The 22,725-nt window shown below is 32.5% G+C and overlaps 2 protein-coding genes across 3 annotated transcripts in view; one reads left to right on the forward strand and one right to left on the reverse strand.

Annotated features, from left to right (window-relative positions):
* LOC115882668 overlaps positions 1-11,065 on the reverse strand; it is a 238,576-nt gene extending 227,511 nt beyond the window's left edge. Inside the window, exon 1 of the mRNA XM_030900862.1 lies at positions 10,785-11,065. The gene's annotated coding sequence lies outside the window, so the exon portion shown is untranslated. The remainder of the gene's footprint in view (positions 1-10,784) is intronic.
* The window catches only part of LOC115882669 (autophagy-related protein 16-1), a 627,679-nt gene that overhangs the window by 258,088 nt on the left and 346,866 nt on the right, over positions 1-22,725 (forward strand). The window lies entirely within an intron of this gene.

A 22,725-nucleotide genomic window follows, 5' to 3' on the forward strand; every position in this document is an offset into this window, starting at 1 on the left:
ACTAGTTTTTGCCAATATGTAATAAGTAAAATAAGCTATAAAACAAATACTAAAATACGTTGATTAAAAGCAAGTATGTAAAAGTGGGCAACGCTGTACCGGTCAAGCTTAATGACGTGATTAAAAGTTTATTTGATATGAACTATATTTATTTATTTGACAAATCGCTAAGTAATTACTAATTTTTTTTGAATAAAATGCTACAAAGAACTAAATACGTTTATAAATTACGGTATAGTACCGTTTTTCCTCGTGTAGGATACAGTACCACTGGTAATTGTTCAGCGTCGCCAGATTTAAAAACAATGAATTGTTTTCTTTTAAACGCGACCTGCTTTTTTTACAAATTGAGTCGCTACTGTCAAGCCTGTCACGCAAAATATATGTTAAAATTGTTTTCTGATGAGCTAACGATAACGACTAAACGATTCGTTTGTTATTGTCTGTTTTCTTGTAGGACGACCCCGCTCACATCATTTAGATATAGAATTATAATCATTCTATTTGATTTAGTGCTGCACTGTAATTTTAGTACTTCTTATAATCAAGCTTCAAACAATAAAAGGAATACATACAGTATTCAGTTAAAAATATTCCAAAATGAACAATTTCTCAGTTTTTTCCATATACCTACATATATACTATATGTGATTTTGATAAAACTTCTGTTATTTGCTAATTAGAAGTTGTAGAAAATGACAATATGAGTCATTGTGGCCTTATGCGTATGGTACTAGATGTAGACCAAGTTTGAACCATTATCAAAAATTGCTCAAAATCAGGGGTTCAAAAAATCTATTTTATCACAAAACAAAAAAAAATCGCCTGTTTCTGCTCTGAAATTCTCCACCATTCTAGGGATCTGTAACGTCTTTAATACGAGCCCTAACAACTATATGTTGGAACAAGCAGTTACTTTGCAAATAAAATGCCAATTTACCGAAATTATTTAATTTATTTTTTTTTAATTGTAAATTTGTAATTAACAATATTTTTTATGATATATGGAATTATTTTTACGGTTTAATTATATATTTTATGTTGATTACTATATAATTAATTGTTTGATAATCGAAAAATGCTGACAATTAAATATTGGAACATGTTTTGCTTTTCCTAACAACTGTCAATTTTATTACGAGTAAAATACAATAATGGTACGTGGAAAACCTACTGATGCAAAAGTGCGAGAGATTATTATTCATCAGTACCATAACGGGAAAACAATGCGTGAAATTTCTAGTGCATTGACTGCAGCAACAACTACTGTCTTTAATATAATTAAGATATATGGTGAAACTGCCAGTATTGATGTTCGTGGTAAAAGCTCAGGCCGACCAAAAGCTGTTTCTCAAAGAAGTGTAAGGCATTTAATTAGAATATGTAAGTCGGGAAGAAGAGCTACACTACGAGAAGTAACCGGAAGATGGAATAGAGAAACTGGGATGAATGTTTCCAGAGAATGCTGTCGCCAATATATCCACAAGAGCGGTCTTAGTTTTTATAAGGTATGTTTGATAGGTACTTCTTTGCGGTATAAATTTTCTACTTTTTGACTTATACGAGTAGGCCAAAGAAAAACTATTGTTGACGGAAACTCAAAAAAGGAATCATTACATTTGGGCCAAATCAAAACTTTCGTGGACCAAACATAACTGGGACAAAGTTATCTATAGCGACGAAAGCAGATTTGATGTATGCGTGGGAGATTACCGAAAGCGTGTGATTCGGGAAAAAACAGAAGCATTCCATAAGGATTGTCTCAAAAGAACTGTAAAGTTTCCACAAGGCATCATGGTATGGGGTTGTATGTCCGCCAAAGGATTGGGAATTTTACACTTTATTGAAGGCACAGTAAACGCAGCCAAATATCAAGATATCCTTGAACATTCGCTTTTACCAAGTGCAGCAAAGTTACATCCATCCGGAGATTTTATTTTTCAACAGGACGAAGTCTCATGCCATACGGCTAAATCTACCAAAAAATGGATGGGAGAACATGATATTAAAGTTTTGTCGCATCCCTCTAGCAGCCCGTACTTAATCCAATAGAGACACTTTGGTACAAAATGAAACAACGCCTAAGAAACGATCCTCAGCGTACTTTACCACAACTACGTGCTAAATTGCAACAAATATGGGATAGTTTCACCCCTGAATTCTGTGACGGCCTAGTTGGTACAATGCCTAATAGAGTTCAGGCTGTTATTCGAGCTAAGGGCGACGTTACGCCTTATTAATTGTTATTTTAATTTGTTGAAAGCCACTTGTTCCAATATTTAGTTGTTAGCATTTTTTGATTATCAAACAATTGATTAAGTAGTAATCAACATAAAATATATAATTAAACCGTTAAAATTATTCCATACATCATAAAAAAACGTTGTTAATTTCAAATTTACAATTAAATAAAAATTAAATTAAATAATTTCGGCAAACTGGCATTTTATTTGCAAAGTAACTGCTTGTTCCAACATATATTTGTTTGGGCTCGTACAACCATTCATTATCATAAATCAAATTAACATGAACTGCTACAAACTAACTAATGTCTTTGAAAATGAATACTTTTATCTTCTCTGATACGGTTCTTAATAGCTCTATTACGTAATTTGACGTGTTCTATTCGAAACATTTCCTGCGTTTCAGCGAGAAAAATAGGAAATCGTACCGTAATGTATATATACATCGTGTATAAGAATGCAGGAATAGAGTCCTGATGTAGCAAATAATACGATACTCTATCTCTCAATCTATCTGGCGGCCGGGCGGAAGAAGCATAGTTTATGATTAAATTTTCCTGATATAATATCAACCTGTCGTTTGAAATTTTCCTGGCTAATTTAAATGGCCGCTAATCGATTTTGTGCAGTTTTCATGTGCTCGCATCGCATCGCGGTTTTGATGGTAATTTGTAGTAACGTGACGTAAATTAAGTGGAGTAAATAAAAAAAGACTTTCTAGAGTTCTTGTTTCAGCATCAAGCTCATAGTTGATAGTATCAGATGGGTATCATAGCAGTTTCAATGGTCTTAAATCATTGTCAAGGCAAATGCCTACAACTATTAAACAACCTACACAGTTTTACTAACAAGAGAAAAAAGAGAGTAGCACTCCAAGTTTTTTTTTGAAGAATGAAATGAAGAATTTCATCACGAGAGATGGCACATATTTTATGAAACACCCTGTATACATTTTTAAAAAATCTTAAAATATGTAAAACAACGAAATAAAATATACGTGTTTAAGAGTTTTTCCGAAAAACTCACCGGTTTTTAAATAAAAAATATTTTAATATTTGAGGGATAGTTTCACCCCCTTAGAATTCGAGTTTCGAAAAATCGCTTCTTATCGAACCTCTACACCCTAAAGTCAATCTGTTTTCCAAAAATCAGCTTTTTACGTCAAGCGCTTTAAGCAGGGTCGTGATTAATCAATGACCAGATTTTTCGACACACCCTGTATACATTTTTAAAAAATCTTAAAATATGTAAAAAAACAAAATAAAATATACGTGTTTAAGCGTTTTTTCGGAAACTTGACCGTTTTTTAAATAATAAATATTGTAATATTTGAGGGGTGGTTTCACCCTCTTGAAATTGTAATTTCGAAAAATCCCTTCTTATCGAACTTCTACAGCCTAGAATCAACCTGTATGCCAAAATTGAGCTTCTTACGTTGAGTGGTTTGAGCAGGATCGTGATTAATCAGTATGTCAGTCACTTAAGGATTTTATATATTAGTATAGATGTGTTTCTTAAAATTATTTTTCATTTTTAAAAAAACAAAAGCCCTAGGCCCCCCCTGGGCTCAACCCTTAAAAAACTTTTCAAATAATATCAAATTCTTTCTAAATTTTCTACATCTTATTACCAAACGGAATCCAATCGGCTCCAAAGTGTAGTTAATTTAGATGCTTTCGAGCCTAGTAATGCAAATAGTAGTATCCCAAACGGAAATTATCAGTCGTTGGGGGTAAGATTTATTTATGTTTAATAGAACATCCGCGCTATTAGAGCCCATTAAATCACGATATAGCCTTTTGATGTCTGGCGTTCGTGTTTATAATGTTCCAGATAAATGTTTTCATTTATTCCGCTGAAATATTGGCACGTAAGAAATTGCACGTATAGGATGCCCATTAGATGAGCAGAAATATATAAATTCGATAGCCAATGATCTTACGTTAATTAAAATAAACGAAATAGATATGCATGGTAATTCTAGGTTCATTAATTATACAGGGTGAAACAATTATCACTTTATTACTGGATATGGAACTAGTACGTGTGTTTGGAATTAAATTAAATTTATTGGACGAAATATCTAGAACAATTTCCGGATTGTCACGAGGTTTTTAGTGACCAACTCAGTAGACTGAAGGGAGACATACAGGCTCTGTGGGGAAAATGGGGAAACACATGAACACCTCATCACTGAGTGCGTCGAGAAGATAACCATTTGTGCCATAAAAGTTGGTACGACTGATATGGGAGATGGAGAACTAACCTCTGTAAAACAGTCTCAGGTACTGGCTATTGTCAAAGCCCTGATACTATAAGATGAGTTAGGTTAGGTAATTTATAAGAAAATATCTAACAATAAAAATATGGAGAAAAAAGGTAAAATGTAGTAGTAACTCGGGGGGTAGTAGTATGTCGAACTAAGCCCAGTTTCTTACTAAATATAGAGAGTATAGCTCTAACGATCCCTTAACATAATCCACTCTCGGTATCTGTTAGAGCCGGCTCCCATTTCTAATTACAATATTAAATTACCGGCGGAATTGCCGACTCTATTAGCTGGTAAATATCGCATGTAATCGACAGGAAGCGACCGCTCGTTTCTAGCCAATTTATTGATCTTTAATATGTTGATCCTAGAAAAAGGTACGAGCTCAGGATACCACGTTTGATGTAGTGGGTCTCGATATTTACTACCCAATCCTTTTAAGCCGTAAAATATAGTGCAATCGTAAAGTATCGCCGGTTGCATTCGATTTTTTTTAATTAAAAACCAGATGGAACAAGTAAAAAAGAGAACATCGAAACAAGTTATATTTTTTTGGAGGATACTGTTCAAAGTTGGGAAATGATTAAAATTAATAAAATCTATATATCTATACTAATATATAAAATCCTTAAGTGACTCACTGATTAATCACGATCCTGCTCAAACCACTCAACGTAAGAAGCTCAATTTTGGCATACGTGTTGATTCTAGGATGTAGAGGTTCGATAAGAAGGGATTTTTCGAAATTCCAGTTCCAAGAGGGTGAAACCACCCCTCAAATATTACAAAATTTTTTATTTAAAAAACGGCCAAGTTTCCGAAAAAAAAACGCTTAAATACGTATATTTTATTTTGTTTTTTTTTACATATTTTAAGATTTTTTAAAAATGTATACAGGGTGTTTCGAAAAAGCTGGTCAATGGTTAATCACGATCCTGCTTAAAGCGCTTGACGTAAAAAGCTGATTTTAGGAAAATGGATTGACTTTAGGGTGTAGAGGTTCGATAAGAAGGGATTTTTCGAAACTCGAAATCTAAGGGGGTGAAACCACCCCTCAAATATTAGAATATTTTTTATTTAAAAACCGGTGAGTTTTTTGGAAAAACTCTTAAACACGTATATTATATTTTGTTGTTTTACATATTTTAAGATTTTTTATAAATATATATAATAATAAATATAATATATATAAAATCCTTATCCAGTTTGTATGTTAATGGAAATTCTTGCTTTGCTTTATCATTACCATTACAAATGATTAATTCGACGCGAACGAAGTCGCGGGTACACGCTAGTAAATATTATATTAATATAGAGAAAAAAAATAACAAACTTCCCCCCTCCCCCTTCAACCTAACCACCGTTCAACCTACGTTCTAAAATTTCGTACAAATCCTAGAATTTTCATAGATGTCGCTGTCGCAATATAAAAAATAGTTAAAAATCGAAAAATAGACATGAAAAAAGTCACAGATTTTGATAAAATCCTAATACTTACTAATTAGAAGGGGTAGAATACGACAATATAGGTCATTGTGACCTTACATGTATGGTACTAGATATAGACCAAGTTTTAAGCACTATTATTTCATCAAAGAAAGAAAATTGTTCTCTTATTTTAAAATACAAATTTTAAAAAAGCCAGATTGATTAAAAAAGTTGATAACAAAACAAATTCTTCAATAAAACTGCAATAATGCATTACAATAACAATGCCTTTAAAATTTCCTAGATATCCTTGATAAAGTAAAGTATTACATATAGTGCTTTAGAAGTGCCCCTGGCAGAACTACATGGACGTTAACAAATGTTACGCAGAACGAGATAAGACAAATGTTAACAATCATCACAACAATTACTATGCTATATATAGTCAACCTATTATATTAACAACTATCTGTTAGATAAATGGTTCGCTTCGAGTCATATTTTATATCGATTGTCGTAGAGAAATTATTGAAGCACATTGAGTGTACACTCTATTAAACCATATATAATTCATCTCGTTAGGTTAACGTAAACTGAGGACATATCTCTAAAATTGGGTTGGTTTAATTTATTATACACTGAAATTGTGTTAAATGCTTTGTTTTAGCTCTTTTTTAGTAGATTTTAAGTGTTAGTTTTGGTGAGGTGTTTGTTGTCATGCAACCAACAACTAGCAAGGCAAGTATCATAGATTTCATATCATATTAAAGGGTTTCTTGGTCGACTTTTGAACTACTTTATTGACTGCTATTGGTTAGACGTCTAAAAATTGATATATTTATGTAAAATTAAAAAATACACAACTTTTTCAACCCATTTTTTGTCGAATTCATCATCGTCATCATCATTTTCAGCTTATTCAACCATTTCCAATTATGGTGTAGCCTTCCTCACATATTTAGATACTCTCTTTTAAGTTGGCCCATTGCTGTTTATTGTTGGCAATGTGGGCCCAATTTATCCCAGCTAATTTCCTAATATCATGGTCCCATCTCAGGTTCGGTCTTCTTCTAAGTCTCTTAATTCCTTGCGGGTACCATGCTGTAATTTTTGTGGTCCATCTGTTGTCCGTCTTTCTTGCCAGATGTCCTACCCATTGCCATTTGAGGGATTTGACTCTGTGCATGACATCTATTACTTACCTGGGTCTTTTGTCGTATCAACTCTATTCTTTTACGGTCTCCCTTGGTTATTCCCAGCATATTTCGTTCCATTGAGCGTTGTACGACCTGCAGTTTCCTTATGATGTCCGTTTTAAATGTCCAGGTTTCACATGAATAGGTTATGACTGGTAGTACACATAGGTCGAATGTTTTCTTCTTTAGATAGAGTGGCATTCATGATTTGAATTATTACTTTAAATGTTTAATTTGACATCACGGTAAATTTTCTTTTAGTTTTAATCTAAATCAGAGCAGAAACTATCGCTGAAGTCAAATTTCACCAATGACTTATCTAATCAGATTAATGTTTACCAGTGAGGTTGCGAAAAGAAATCATAGTAACAACGAAATCTCCCATATCGTAATGAATTTTACATATTCTTAATATTAAATAAATACCTACACAAAAGAACCAATTATTACTAACCTATTACCAACTTTAACCAATACTTTAGTGGTTCAAAAGCTTAGTAGGTACTTAAATATTTAGTTATACTTAAAAAATGAATGTATGTAGAGCTTCCTTTATGCACGGATGTTCCAAAGACACTTATATTAACATCTTCGGACCAAATATGGTTTGGGCAAAAATCCGCCAACATTTTACGATCACAAATCACGGCCAGACGCGGCCGCTCTGCTCTTTATACCGAGTGTACCGAAGGCACCCCGAGAACAATCAATTGCATTAGCGAGGCGCGTATGTTATGTACATACATACGTAAGTGTTACGAGGAATTTTAATTTCATATTCTCCACAGAGAGGGACTCGAGGGTTCTTACTTTAAATACGTACGTCACGGCATATAATACGAGCGTGTACAGAGTGGCACAAATCGAAGTTTTACAGATCCTCGAACCCGACTTGATGGTAGGGGTATCATTTTAGACTCATACTCGTAATATTAACTGCAAACTGTGAGAGTAATTAGATAGTTCATTCATATCAAATAAAGTTTTAGTCACGTGATTAAGCTTAACCGGCATAGCGTTGCACACTTTTATATATTTTCTTTTAATCAAAATACTTTAGGAAAGAAAAATAAATCAATTACGAGTATAAATATATAAACAGTTATTATTTACATCAACAAAACTCACCTACTTAACAGTACTTAAGGGACATAAAGTCCTAATATTCTAATAAAGTTGCGATGAGTTTTTTACACACTTGACACACATGCCTTGGAAGAACAGCACGATGAAGTTTTCCAAAAGCTCATTTGTCCATATTTTCAACCAATATCGTTTAATTTAGGTAATCGATTGTATTCGACGTAGCTTGGCATTTGTGCTCTTAATAGTGCGTTTTAGGAGTCATAAAGCACAACACAACATATTTTTTTTACAAAATGATGAACTTTCAATAAATACTTAATGAAAAAATTGGCTTTTATATCTACTTCAAAAAGTTCATCTCATTGGAGCCACTCTGTACAAGATGAAGAATTCAACGTTATGATTAATGTTCAATGGCGTCTTTTTACTCGTTGCCTTAAACATACTGCTCGTGAAAAATATCGATACAGAATTATATGAATATTTTCACTGGGGAGCATACTTCTTGCTACTTCTTCCTTTTTATTTATTACCCTTTGCAAAGATTAATTTGTAGGAGAATAATTACATTTATATGTATATTATGCAAGGTGCTTCAAATTGTACGAGCTTCTTTAAGTTCAACCAACTTTGCAGTAATACAAACATTATAATACTTTAGATATATTGACTTTATGAATAAAAAAGATAATATATAACTTTAATTTCCATAAGGCTTTTTGTCATTTTGATGGTTTATGATAAACCTTACTTAAACAAATTACTTACACAATAAACTAAATAAAAAAAATAGACTTTAAGATTAGAAAAGTCTTATTAAGTGCATTTTTATTCTCCAAAATAAAAATTGTTCTAAAGCAGTTTAAAAATGTTTTATATGTTCGGAAATTATATATATTTTTACTGTTAACTACTTCAGGATATAAATATTTGTTTTTAATACTTTTCGTTGTTGGATATGCGAAATTTAGCACTGACCTTTTTTACTTTGATCATATTTAGCTTGAAAAGAAAAATACAGAGGAATCTTTATGATATAATCTATAAATCAGATTAATATTGTATACTTTACATATGGGGTTCAAACAGATGTACAATATTTGAACACACATAATACATTTTTTTTTAAATTCACTAGTGACGAATACAATAATTTAATTTATCATAATTGTTGGGGAAAAATCAATTAATTTTAAAGCAGTGTCATTGCAGTTTTAGGGAAATTAAATTGTTTGTATATTTCACAAAATACAAATTAAAATAAAATACAATGTGATCGAAAAAAAAATAGCGCAGATATGGCTATAAATAAAGATCGTTGCCACTTTATATGTAAAATTATATGGGAAATGTGTCATCGATCGTCATTTTCAAGCCAACTGGGGGCCGTTTCTTTTTCGATCATATGTATATTGAAAATAAGTCTACAAATAAAAGTATAAATGATATAAAATATGAAGTTTATTTAAGAATGGTTTTGAGCAATATAGCACAGAATAATATTATAAGAAAATTGATAATAAAAAAATATAAAAATCCTTTAATTTAATTTCTAATATTATTCTAGGATTTTATTTGCGCTTATTAGTTATATTTTGTTTTAGAAAATTATTTTTAATTATTTTGTGTGTAGGTAATATTTTTTTTTATTTTGTCAGTTATTGTAAAATATTTTTTTTGCAATTTATTAATACATTTTTTTTGTATGTAAAATTATTTGCAAAATTATTCGAATTAAAGTTTTAGATTTTGTTAGTTATGTTATTGTTAGTATTATTTTGTGTGTAGTATTTTTCATTTTGTCATTTATTATTTTTTTTGCATTTTATGAATATGTAATTTTTTAGCATGTAAAATTTTATTTTTTTGCATTTTATTAATATGTGAATATTATATTTATTACCTCTTACACATTTATAGTTATATAACTATAACTGTATAAGTAATAAATATATTTTCTAATAATTAATATTTTGCCACTTTAATATTTATTTTACATAAAAACAACTGGATATGTTAAAATAAAACTATTTTTAATTTTTGTAGAAAAATATAACTAATTATTTTTTGGGCCATAATTTTTAATTTTATCATTTATTACGATTTTTGCACGTAACATTATACGAATAATTTTTTACAAAATTGCTCAAACCAAAATTTTATATTTAAAGAAAGTAAAAACAAAAAAATTATTTTTTAGTTAAGTGAAATTAGAAAATTTGTTATATAAATATAACTTTAAAAATGAGCAGATAATGAATATATATTCTGCTTGTACCAATTACATATAATACTTTATTATTTAAGAAATATTAATAATTTCGTGTTAATAATTTTTCATTTTGTCATTTAGTATAAAAATATTATTTTGTATTTTATTATAATATAGTATGCGTTGTCATTCATGGTTACATAAAAAAAACTGTGGGGTATGTTAAAAGTGTATTTCTGGTGTGTATAAATAATATTTTGCGATAATTTCAAAGTCTACTACCAGAAAAATAAATTCAAAATTCAAAAATACAAATATCCCGTACGAAACATTCAAAAACTAAGATTTACCTGATTTATATAGAAAAATCACCCCGGGAGTCTCCAATCGACTCGGAAATTAGTTCAAGGTCGTACCGCCTCACAAACCAACTGCGTCCTCCACCAAATTTGCACCTTCTTCGCACTAAGTCACTAATTCCAACCGTCCGCTAGCCCTATACCGGCTTCCTCTCGAACACCGAACAAGAAGACTGACTCAAGCAGGCACCACCACCTATGGTACTACTACTACTAGTACTACTTGCAGGTACTGCAGTCGCGGCGGTGTTCGACGCGAGAATGCCGTGTGTTCCGTCGGAACCTCTTCTTTTCCGCAGGTTGCGAGTTGTTCGCGGAAGAAGAAGAAGTCGCACGGGATGCTGATGGTGGGGGCAGGTGGTACCGCGGTGCAGCTTCGGGTCGGTGGTACTGGCAGCGACAGGTGGAGGAGGGTGTGGACGGGCGGGTTGCGTAAGGCACCAAGGCAGTCAAGGGCGCCGGCGACGGCGGTACCCGGGCAAGGTTGTGGGCGTCCGTTGACACTGGGTAAGGAGACGAACTGGTGCAGCGGGGTAAAAGAACTCGCTAGGTACCACTTTTTTTTAACGAAAACGTAATCTTGCTTGAAGGAGACGTAACTGTAAGCGGATATAAGGGATATATAAGGGATTATATATAAATTATCCTTGTATAGGCTACCCCCCATGATGAACTCTTGAACGTCATTCGTTTTCTTCGTTAGTGGATCTCTGCAGAATATTTGACATTAGGACGCTATATTTATGGTGTTATTCGTAATAAAATAGACTGCTCAGATATTCTCAATAGGTTGAATATTTTTGTTCCGAGAGCAGCAGCTGGGCACTTTAACATATTTTATCGTCGTAAAATCTGTAAAATTCTTAGGGCTTGTTGTAGACAATTCTCTAAAATGGGACAAGCATATCGACGCTTTGTCGAAAAAATTGAGCTCTGCCTGTTTTGCATTAAGATCTGTTTCTAAGGAGCTTAACTTGTCAGTGGCTAGAACTGTTTATTGCGCACTTTTTGAGTCGCACCTCAGGTATGCCCTTCCATTCTGGGGTACGTGTTGTGCGACTCAATTTGACCGTATTTTCAAGCTCCAGAAGAGAGCTGTTCGATATTCACTGGGACTAAACAGCAGAACTCATTGCCAGGACTTTTTTAAAAAATTAAAAATATTAACTCTTTATTTCTCTTTATATTTGAATCCGTTTGCCTAATACGTAAGCATGTATCAGCTTCTCAAGAAAGGCCATCTCACACTTATCCACTCAGGAACGCGGAGCAAGATCTTTATCCCCTACCCCACGCTCAGAGTTAGTTAAAAGTTCAATATTATACAACTCGAAAAAAATGCACAATCACCTGCCATTTGAAATCAAATCCATAACATCATTTTCTTCATTTCGCAAAGCATTGAAATCTTATTTACTAGACAAAGCTTTCTACGCCGTAAATGACTTATATTTTGATAATCGAATTTGATCTTGTAAACATTGGTTTAATATTTGCTATTACTATATTTACTATAAACTTACTAAATATTTTTAAATCCTATTTTTATTTTTTTATTCTTTGACATTGTAAACACTTATAAATGTTTATTTTAAACAATAAGACTGACAATGTAATTTGTATGCTTGTTTTGTATTCTCTTTTGTTTGTTTACTTGTTTTGTTATTTTGTTACTTTGTTTATATTTTATGTACTTTACCTTTGTCTACAAATTTTTTGACAATAAAGGCATTTATTTATGTCGACGCTTGTATGACTAATATTAACAAAAATTCTCCAAGTCCAGCTTTTTACCTTTAATTAATACTGTCGGCTAACATAATTTTTTATAAATTTTTATTAATTTTTTATCAATTTTTTATCATTTTTTTTTGTCAATCTTGTTTTGTTGATCTGATCTATCAGTTTGTTTTTACTTTTGTATATGTTTTGATTTGTAACTTTTATCTCTGAATTTGTTCATTTGTAATTTGTAATTGATGCAGCACCACCCATTCAGTAATTGGCCTTTGCTGTTGAATGGTGTATATTAAATAAATAAATAAATAGTGCGTCGGACATCTGTAGCTCCTAGAATAAAAACCTTGGGAATTTTGTTTAAGTACAAACCTAAAGTTTGTACTAGGATGTATTTCAGGAAAATATTTTAACTTCTAGATGGGTCAAAAAAGTGTGAGTGGATCGGGATAATTTTTTTTAAATGGTACACCCTGTATTTTATTGAATTTTTGGTTTCCTTTCAGATCACTTTACATAATCCTAAGATATGAATAAATATATTTCGATAGTTTCAGAGATATAAATAAATAAAAAATAAATATTTTTCAGTCTTTCTTAAAAAAAATATTAAAAATACAAGAACTGTCCTTAAATCAAAACTACATTAGGTATTTACTTTAGATGGTCTGTACTTAACTTTGCTATAAATATACTTATCGTAAATCATGCAGCATGTTCAAAATTCTACGCCAAAATTTCTAAAATAAAAAATATCGAAAAATTTTTTTTTCGATGTTTTAAACGGAACAGCCTGTAGGTATATTATTTTTTCCGTAGCAACTGTTAAAATTGCCTCATATCCATGATACAAAGAAAACAAGGTATGATCGATAGCGGCTCCAATTTCGTTAAGTTTGCGCATACCACCTGTGATGTCATACGTCATACAAAAAATATCCATATTGTTCAATTGCCACTAATAAAAAAAAGACCTAAAATAGGGAAGAATTAGGACATAACCCCAAAAGTTATGTCAAATCATCTAGCTTGACATTTGAAAAATTATTTTCACATTTATTGTGTCATCTGTTTGACAATTTGAAATTGGCGCGTGGAGCTTGCCGACCAATGGTGCCGTTTATCACCTGTGACGTAGTGACCAACCTGCGCAATATCATACCTTGTATTCTTTGTATCATGCCTCATATCTATCAAAAATAGTACTTTAACCGCAAGGGTAGGTTGATACTTTACTTGTTATGATACTTTAACAGCGAGGATCGGTTAGAAACTTTATTTCTTCTCCCATGTTTTTAACTGCTTTCATTTTTGAAAATTTTTGTATTCCTTTTCATAAGTTATTCGGGATTTAAATGGAAGTAGTTTGGGTATGGCGTTTGTCGCCTCAGCCTCGATATCTGTTGGTAATTTACTTATTTCGTTTTGAGCCATTTCTGGCTCCAATTTAATCAGCAATCGACACGAAAGAGAATTAAAAAATATTGACTCAAAACTGACAACTAAAGATACAGCTTTATTTATTTGTCAAATTACATAGAAACCAACGCCAACACAGCACAATATTTTTTCTACTCGTAATAAATTCCTTGAAATAATAATTTTTTAATATTTTTTAAAACGTAACTCGCTATGGAAAAAATATTGTTTTATACACGACGATAAAATTGCATTATCGTCTCCCGAAATTAATTAATAATCTTTTAAATGGTATTTTATCATCTTGTATAAAAAATAAATATTTTCAAAAGATGGAGAATTAAAAAGTGAAAACTTTTTTTATATTTAGAGAATCTATAAGAATTTAATTTATCAATAAACTATAAATACAGACCTCTGTATTACAAAATATGTTTACGAGACGTTACAAAGACGTGTAGATGGATGAAAAGAGGAGCAGGCAAAGTTATATGTGAAAATAATGAACTCGATGCACCAAAGGTAAAGGAACTATTATAAAACGTAGCAGTACCCGCCTTGTAGCTGCTCGGCAGAAAAAAAAGCGCAGAGAGCAGTTGCCCTCGGGCCAGCGCTAGTCAATAAGATGAACGTAATCTGTCTATCATGGTACTGATACGAGAAGCGTGAAGCCGTAGGCCCATTGCTATGATATTGCTAGAGAGTATTATATTTATGTTCACCCTTTATAATTAAATAGTGGAGATGCTTTTCGATAGTAGAGCAGATGGAGATTTTGTCAGCGAAACGACTGCGGCGCGGCGAGATGACGAAACTTGTGTTAGTAAGTTGATAGAGCTTTTATAATTAAAGGTATTAGATAACATGAAGGTCTTATTAAACATGTACATTTACTATAAATAGAGACAACATAACGTACTTTGAGATATAGACAGAATATATTTTTGAAAACAGAAAAACATCTGAAAAAATCAGTTTGAAGCAAAAAGGTTTGTAAATGGTTCAAAAATGCACATACGCAATGTTAGTGGTACGGCTATGAATAGGGGTGTTAATTGGACTGGTCAGAATTAAAATGGATCAAGTCCAATTTCTTACTATTTTAAGATAATCGACTTTATACAGTTATAAAATATTGTTCTTTTTTCCAGTAGAGCAATGAATCAAGTCATAATTCACGCATTAAGCAGCTATAGCCTGTTTCTGTTTGGTTTCTGAATATTCTGTTGATTCAGAATGAATTAGATCAACTTTCAGAAGTGAATTGGATCAAGTCCATTTCCAAATTTAACGTTGTGCGCGATTTTAACACACGTGATAAAGTTTAGAGCTAGAAATTTTTTTTTTGATTAAATGGATGACAATGAAAAAAGTCTGAACGATTTGCACCAAGTGAATCATATTATCAACCATCTGTGAATGACCATCGACAACTACTTATGAAACTATGAACCCTTACCGGACACAAACGGTACATTGTGAGACAGGAAATTGTAGAGAGAAACAAGCCCTATACACATAGGGTACAACATTTTAATGAACAGTGCTTTCCATAAAATCAATAAAATGAAAAATATACGAAATAATATACACTGAAGGTCTGATTCTATCGATTCTGAAAGTATAGTTTGATTATCATTATTTTCACTATTTCTACATCAATAAGTTAGGGTGTGTTTCTTACAAATACTTAGATATCTGACCTGTTGTTGATCTGAAAAAACTGCACGAGGAAGAAATATCTTATCATTTCATATAGACGTAACATTTCATTTCATATAGACACAATAAAAGGCACAAAACACATGCAAGATCTTCTTATCTTTATACCGCCTATAATATATCAAAATTTTTATATCGATAATATATTATTTTATAATCGAAGGAAACACTATTAATAGACAATGGGAAGTCAACAAATCCCTAAATGACGAAGAAGAATGTACCGATGAACCAATTTATATCTAAAATTTCAAATATTTTCAGAGATAAAATGGTTCAAGTCCAAAAAAGTTTTGAGTTACTTTAGTTTGCAATTATACAATTTAAAATAGAATAAAGCAATGTGTCAAGTTTTCATTTCCAGCTTGTTTTATTTTAATTAAATAACATTAAAAAACTTTAACTCTCATTTCTCCATAATTATCTTCTACGACTTGATCTAGTTCATTTCTGAACCCCTCAATTGTTTCGTAGATTATATATAGGTTATTAATATTAAAATCCAATTTCTAACATCAGAAGTGGGATATTAACCCATAATAAAGTGGCGCTCACTTATTTTTGTGGCATTATTATGCTATATTTTGTGATAAATTTAGTTTTCTTTGCGAAAGTAAACTTGAAGCAGTCTGAAATGATGATTCACGCTAATGTGTGAAATAAATGTGATGCATTTCAATTACGGATATTTCAGAAAAAATTGGTATTTTTGATTTTGAATTGCTCATTAACGTCCTCTATTGTCGATCATCGTCTACAACTCGCACAACACATAAACCAAAAATACTAAATCTTATGAAATTTTTTCAAATATCGGTAATAGAGACAGAACTAGTATTTTAAACGTATTTTCTTTACGCAGCGTTTGTGTCTGTTCGAAGTGCTTGACTAGTCAAACACCGAATTAGCTACCGCCGCGTCGCCTTGCCTCCCGCGCCCTATAGCGGCCCCTTAAGCAAATATTTGCCTCTTATCCACTAGAGATTGTGTATCAAACTCGTCTTAACCAAACATCATCTCGGTTCGCATTCCTGCAAACTTAGAGCGGGGTCAACATTCCCCTGTTTTACCTTTATAGTTGTTTTATTTTTCAGAGACTTCAAAGAATTTTATTTTGCGTTTTATGTTGTTTAGAATGTTTTAATGTATTAGAGAATGCTTTCTTTGGCAGAAATGTGCAGATTTTACCAATCTGAAGAAGAAATGACGAAACGCATTTAATGTCAATGCGACAGCCTGGCAAATGTGCGGCTCTTTAGGCATTCTGGTAGGCAATTGACAAAGAGGTATATGGAGGGTTCAGTCTGCAAGATATTTTTGAAGAGAATAGGGACTAGAGAATCTAACCTAAAGGATCAGAAGAGGACCACAATAGATCTGAAAAGGTAGCAGTGAAACAGGCCAATATCCACCTCAAAATCAATCTATCTATATCTATCTTATAAGTCGTCAGTTGAAACCCGACGTTGAAATTTGTACAAATACAATTATTTTTTCCTTCACAATAAAGTTTCGATTCAACCGAACATCTCGAACCGTTATAATAAACAATTAAGCCCGATTCTCTCATTAGCGAGTCGGGCATTTCGGAATGGTGCTCGCGCTGATCCGACAGCACAATGGCACCATAATCGAGGCAGATTTGCGTGGAAACATTTTTCAGCGAGGCAGCGTCGAATAAAACTCTCGATGCTCCCGAGCCGCGCTCAACGCGTGCATGTGTTGAACAGGGTGGCTCATCTTCATTTCATATGATTGGGGAAGCTTTAGCTTTGGCCTCCGAAACCTAAAAATATACTTCTTCTAATTGCTCCACCACCTATTATTATTGTCTAGCCCGTCAATCGAGTCTTACGATCTTATTCTTCTACTAATATAAAGGGTGGTCAGAATATTCCGAAAACCTCGGCATCATATTCTGCAGATAAAAATAAGTAAAAAAGTTCGTATAAATGTATATCATAAAATGTTAAGTTTCGGAGATACAGGGTGTAGAAGTTTCATTTTTATTTCGATTTTTTTCAACTAATTTATTAACTAACGTCAAGATTTGGGTGAAAATTGGGGTCTGGGAGTTTTTTGACATCATAAATTTGATTTTGATGTCAATATGACTCCTGCTTGTAGAGGGCGCCACCTACATATTTTTTAATTGCCTTGAAGAGTAATAATTTTTCGTCCGTACCTGTATAAAACTACTGAGTAAAAAACTACACTTTTGCGACGTTTTTTACTTAAAAAAGATCTCTTGGTAAAAATCGCTACGAGCAATGGTTCTCGAGATATTTGGAATCGAAATTATCAATGCCTGTCATCATCGACATAAATTAAACATATTGACTAAGGGTGGCTGCAACGACCTCCCGTAATCCTGCTGTTAAAATAAAACTATTGGTTTTTATATGTAAAAACCAGCTGTTATTTTTTAAACGCAGGATTACGGGACTTGGTTGCAGCCACCCTAAATAGTTATTAAACTCAAATCATAAATTTGAAATTATTTTGTGCCAAAAGTTCAACAGAACGATAAATCAAATAAATATCTACTCAACGTGTTTATTTTTTGTAAATAATGACATGTATAAACTATTTCCATTCTAAATATCTTGAGAACGGTTGCTCTTAGCGACCAAACCAAGAGACATTTTTTATGTAAAAAGTCAGAGAAATGTATATTTATTCACTCAGTAGTTTTATAAATGTACGGACGAAAATTTATTACTCTTCAAAACAGTTAAACACATGTAGGGGGCGCCCCCTACAAATAGGAGTCATATTGACATAATAATCAAATTTCTCATGTCAAAAAACTCCCAGACACCAATTTTCATGTAAATATTGACGTTACTTCAGAAATTATTTGGAAAAAATCGGAATAAAAATGAAAATTCTAGACCCTGTATCTCCGAAACTAAGCGATTTAGGACATACATTGATACGAATATTTTTACTTATATTTATCTACAGAATATGCTGCCGAAGTTTCCGAAATACAGTTCAGACCACCCTGTATACGCCATCAAAAACATAGAATGCAAAAAAATGCCTGGCAACCTAACTTAACCTAACTTTTAATCCATAAGGATATTTCGAGAATTTTCATTTTTTTTCCTTTCGTTATGAGCATAAATCTACCTAAAATTCAAAATTTGATAAAAGGAGCTAGCCCATGAAAAGATCCATAAACTTTGATTAAAACTCAGGTTCACTGGATATTCTAATATAGAAATCAAATCAGATCAAATAGAAATGAATAGTCGAAGTTACTGGCGAAATTTGACACATACCAAAAACACTTCGAAATAAAACTATTTGTGTTTTTAGAGACCGCCATAAAAGGAAATGAATATAAAAAAATTAAACTTTTTATAAAACACTACTTAAACAATCGAAATTTTATTAAAGTTAGTTTGGCCACCCTGTAATACACACACGTATAGCGACCGGCAAAGTAGTACCCGGTGGTTCCCAAATAAATTTTAACGACGGCTCGTTGCATGAATATAATCGTGCGAATTGTTCAAAATACTAACTGTTAAGACTAGTGGAAAAAAGGGGCATGGGTTTTGTGAATGAATTAGGCAAATCATTCTGAATCATCCGCAATGGTTGCGTGGTTTCTCGTTTTATATCTAGGTGTACGTAGTTATCATTATAATAATAAATTTCAATATTTATTTTAAACGTTATTCTTATTTCGGATTTATATCAATTTTGATTTTTGTCATACAAATATTCTTAATAATTTCTTTCTTTAAAGTTTTACTTCCATTAAATTACTAAAAATACTATTTCTATGTAAAAAGTGCCTCTAGTAAAAATCTGTTAAAAATGTAAGACTTGCACGAATCTTGCAACAAGACTAAGACCAAGGCTACTTATTACACTGCAAGACCAAGATCAAGGGAGTCTTGATCTTGGTCTTGCATTTGCTCATCACTATACAGGGTGTCCCAGAAATAAGTGCAAGTATTTTAAGGGGTGGTAGATCTCGATAAGAGAAACATATTTTCTCTTTATCGTTTTTCAAATAAGTCCAAAATAACGGGGTTATTTTCCAAAAAAATGATTTTTTGCTCAAATTTTGAGAACCACTGGATCTTTTTTGGATTTTCTTTCTTGTAAATTTAATCTACTAACCTATGTTGCCATATTATCAAGAAATTATGTTTTTTAACTAAAAACTAAATAAAATTCAAAAAAAATATTAAAAAAATCTGTTCCTGGGGTTGAACTATACTACCAGTTAAAATACTTGCACTTATTTCTGGGACACCTTGTATAGATAACTGTCATCATATAGTAATTATTATTAATTTGAAGTTTGACTTTACATAATGTTAGTTTATCGGAGTGTTCAGGGTTATAATAGACATGACCATATCAGATTTAGATTAGTGAGGATGCTTATTTTCAAAACAGGTTTTTTTTGGAACTTGTTTGGAACAGGTATAGTTAAAATTCTATTCTGTTCCAGTTCCAGCTGTTCCAAAACACTGCAACACAAGTGAGAAGTTAGTGATAACGAGTGCAACAAGAACTGCTAAGTAAAAACTACATGTTATGCCATCTTATATGCTAGGGATCACACTATGTTAAAAAACTTTTCTTTCCTCTAATTTTAATCTATTGCCTACATTGCCATACTATCAAGACATTATAAAATATGTGTAAAAAATGCCCTTATTTTTTATAACGCAATCTCTTACCGAATTTATAATATAATATAATCTTATAATTTAATATAAGTCAAATTACTTCGATTAATGACTCAATTTATTTCTGTCAGCTTTTACTCAAGTTTAGTCTGGCTGTCTTTGTGTGTATGGAATTTTTTGATCGATTTTTTTACGTCAGATTTATAAAGTTGTAACAAGGTAGTTTACCATAATAATGGGCATTCAAATGACTTCCATTGACTCGAAATTTGGCACGTACTGGTTATTTCAATGATAATAGAGTTATTCTGAATTTTCGAACTCATTCATTAGCAGGACAATTGATTTTAGATGGTCCATTAATAATATCTAGAAGGTTATTTATAACAAGGGTATTTAAATAGGTTTAATTAAAAAGAAGATTGAAAATTATAATCTACAAATTATGTTCATAGAAGAAAGTTCGCCAAAATTTATGACAGACCTGATAAATAAAGATAGAAAGACTGTCGTACCAGTGCGACAGGCTTCAAATGTGCGGTTGTTTGTATCAGGCCATTGGCAAAATGGAGGACAAAAAATGGACAGATGGAATACGCTATTGACAAAAAGCTACATGAAGGGTTCAGTCTCCAAGTTGCTAGATATGAAAAGGTCGCAGTATTCTACAAGATATAAAGATAAATTGTATTCAGTTTTATACCACAGCTTATTCACATCCAGCCAGCCTACTTACAAACATTTTTACACAGATCCTCACAATAGGAATTGATCTAAAATTCAAGGAGGGAATAGAGAAAGAGGGATATACCTTCCATTATAGATTCGCGACAACATTGGTATCATTTCTAAGGAGAGACCAAGTTAAAAATGTGGAGAAAATGGGGATATATGATATCTGGAACCTCAGCCAGAGACAAGCTCCTCGACTGTGAAGGGCACGGAGGACGAAATCCCAACCGTGGAAGGGTGTATACCCTCCGTTGTTGTCAGAAGAGGATGGGAAATACCCTGTCCCTCCTACAACAGGAATATCCTCATTGCATGCAAACTTGTCTAGATGTTTGCTTATATTATATTACGTAACAAGTCGTATTCTCAGGTCCATCGAATCTTTGTTCAAAAAAAAACTATCGAGACTAGTGCCACAGATTATACAGATTATAATCTTTGTTTTTTCTTTACTGTTTTTCGTGGTTCCAATTTTCGGAATCGGGCACTAGTTAGGTGACTAGTTTGCGCACATAGCACGCCCACTTATGGCCTCTAAAATTGTGCACAGCGCCTGACCGGCACCGTTATTAGAGAGATATCGGAAAAGCGAATAGCGTCATCCAGTACTTACGCGTACCTTATCATGGTTACGATATGCGCGAGTCAATTTTTAACGCAACACCCGCTAATAACGTTACCGCCTGACGTAATTTGCTGATCAATTACACCAAGCGCTCTTTCTAAATAACCTCTGATAACGTTTAAAAATTGCTTAAATGGGCATGTGCGTGTATTTGACAAACGGAGCCGGCCGGCGAGATTTTTTATTTTAGATTATGTTTGAATTGTTTTGAATTATTGCTTTAGTTTTATTAGGTAATTTGATATTTAAGTAGCTAAGATTAGTTTTAATTAAATAAGGATGGCCCAAAATATGGATTCCACCTCTTCCAATACTAAAGAACCTATAAAGAGTCTTAGGTTTACAGCACATGACGACTTAGCCCTTCTAAGAGAATTTGTTGCTTGTTGCCCTAAACCCACTGGCAGACGTTGAACAATAAAGCACTGGAAATAAGCACTTTAGCCCTTTAGTTTTAAAATACCTAGTAAACAAAACAATTTCAAAGTTTTAAATTCAAAGTTAGGTTAAGTTTAAATAGCGGACGCGACGCGAACAGAATTCTTTCCGATCCGATAACTATAAATGAAGAGAGTTAATACCACCTCACGTAAAGGAAATAACACCTGGCCTTATTAACGTCCATGCACGCTATTCGGTTTAGCGATATCTCTCTATTACGCTGTTTATTGTTATTTTACGCGAGTTTATTTTTGCGCACAGGAAATTTGACTCGTTTGCACATCGTCATAAAAAACAACTTTCGTACCACGAATTAGGGACAAGATTTTTATCTGTATACTTATAGGATACCTAATCTGTGCTAGTGCTCTTACTGCTGGCATAAGTACGATAACAAACGCAGTATGTAACACGCGGAAACTTAAGAACATAGAAGGATGGCCAGCTGATACCGAATAAGCTGTGGTAACGTGAAACAAAAAACAGAAATATTTTAATAACAATGCTTAAAATTTCTTGATCCACTTAATATTCTATTTATATACTTTCAGGATCATATTTAATAAAATAAATTGAACGTATTGTCGTTAGGGGCCGG

Source organism: Sitophilus oryzae, unplaced genomic scaffold (assembly GCF_002938485.1).
Source record: "Sitophilus oryzae breed Bouriz unplaced genomic scaffold, Soryzae_2.0 scaffold_179_pilon_pilon, whole genome shotgun sequence".
Classification (NCBI taxonomy): domain Eukaryota; kingdom Metazoa; phylum Arthropoda; class Insecta; order Coleoptera; family Curculionidae; genus Sitophilus; species Sitophilus oryzae.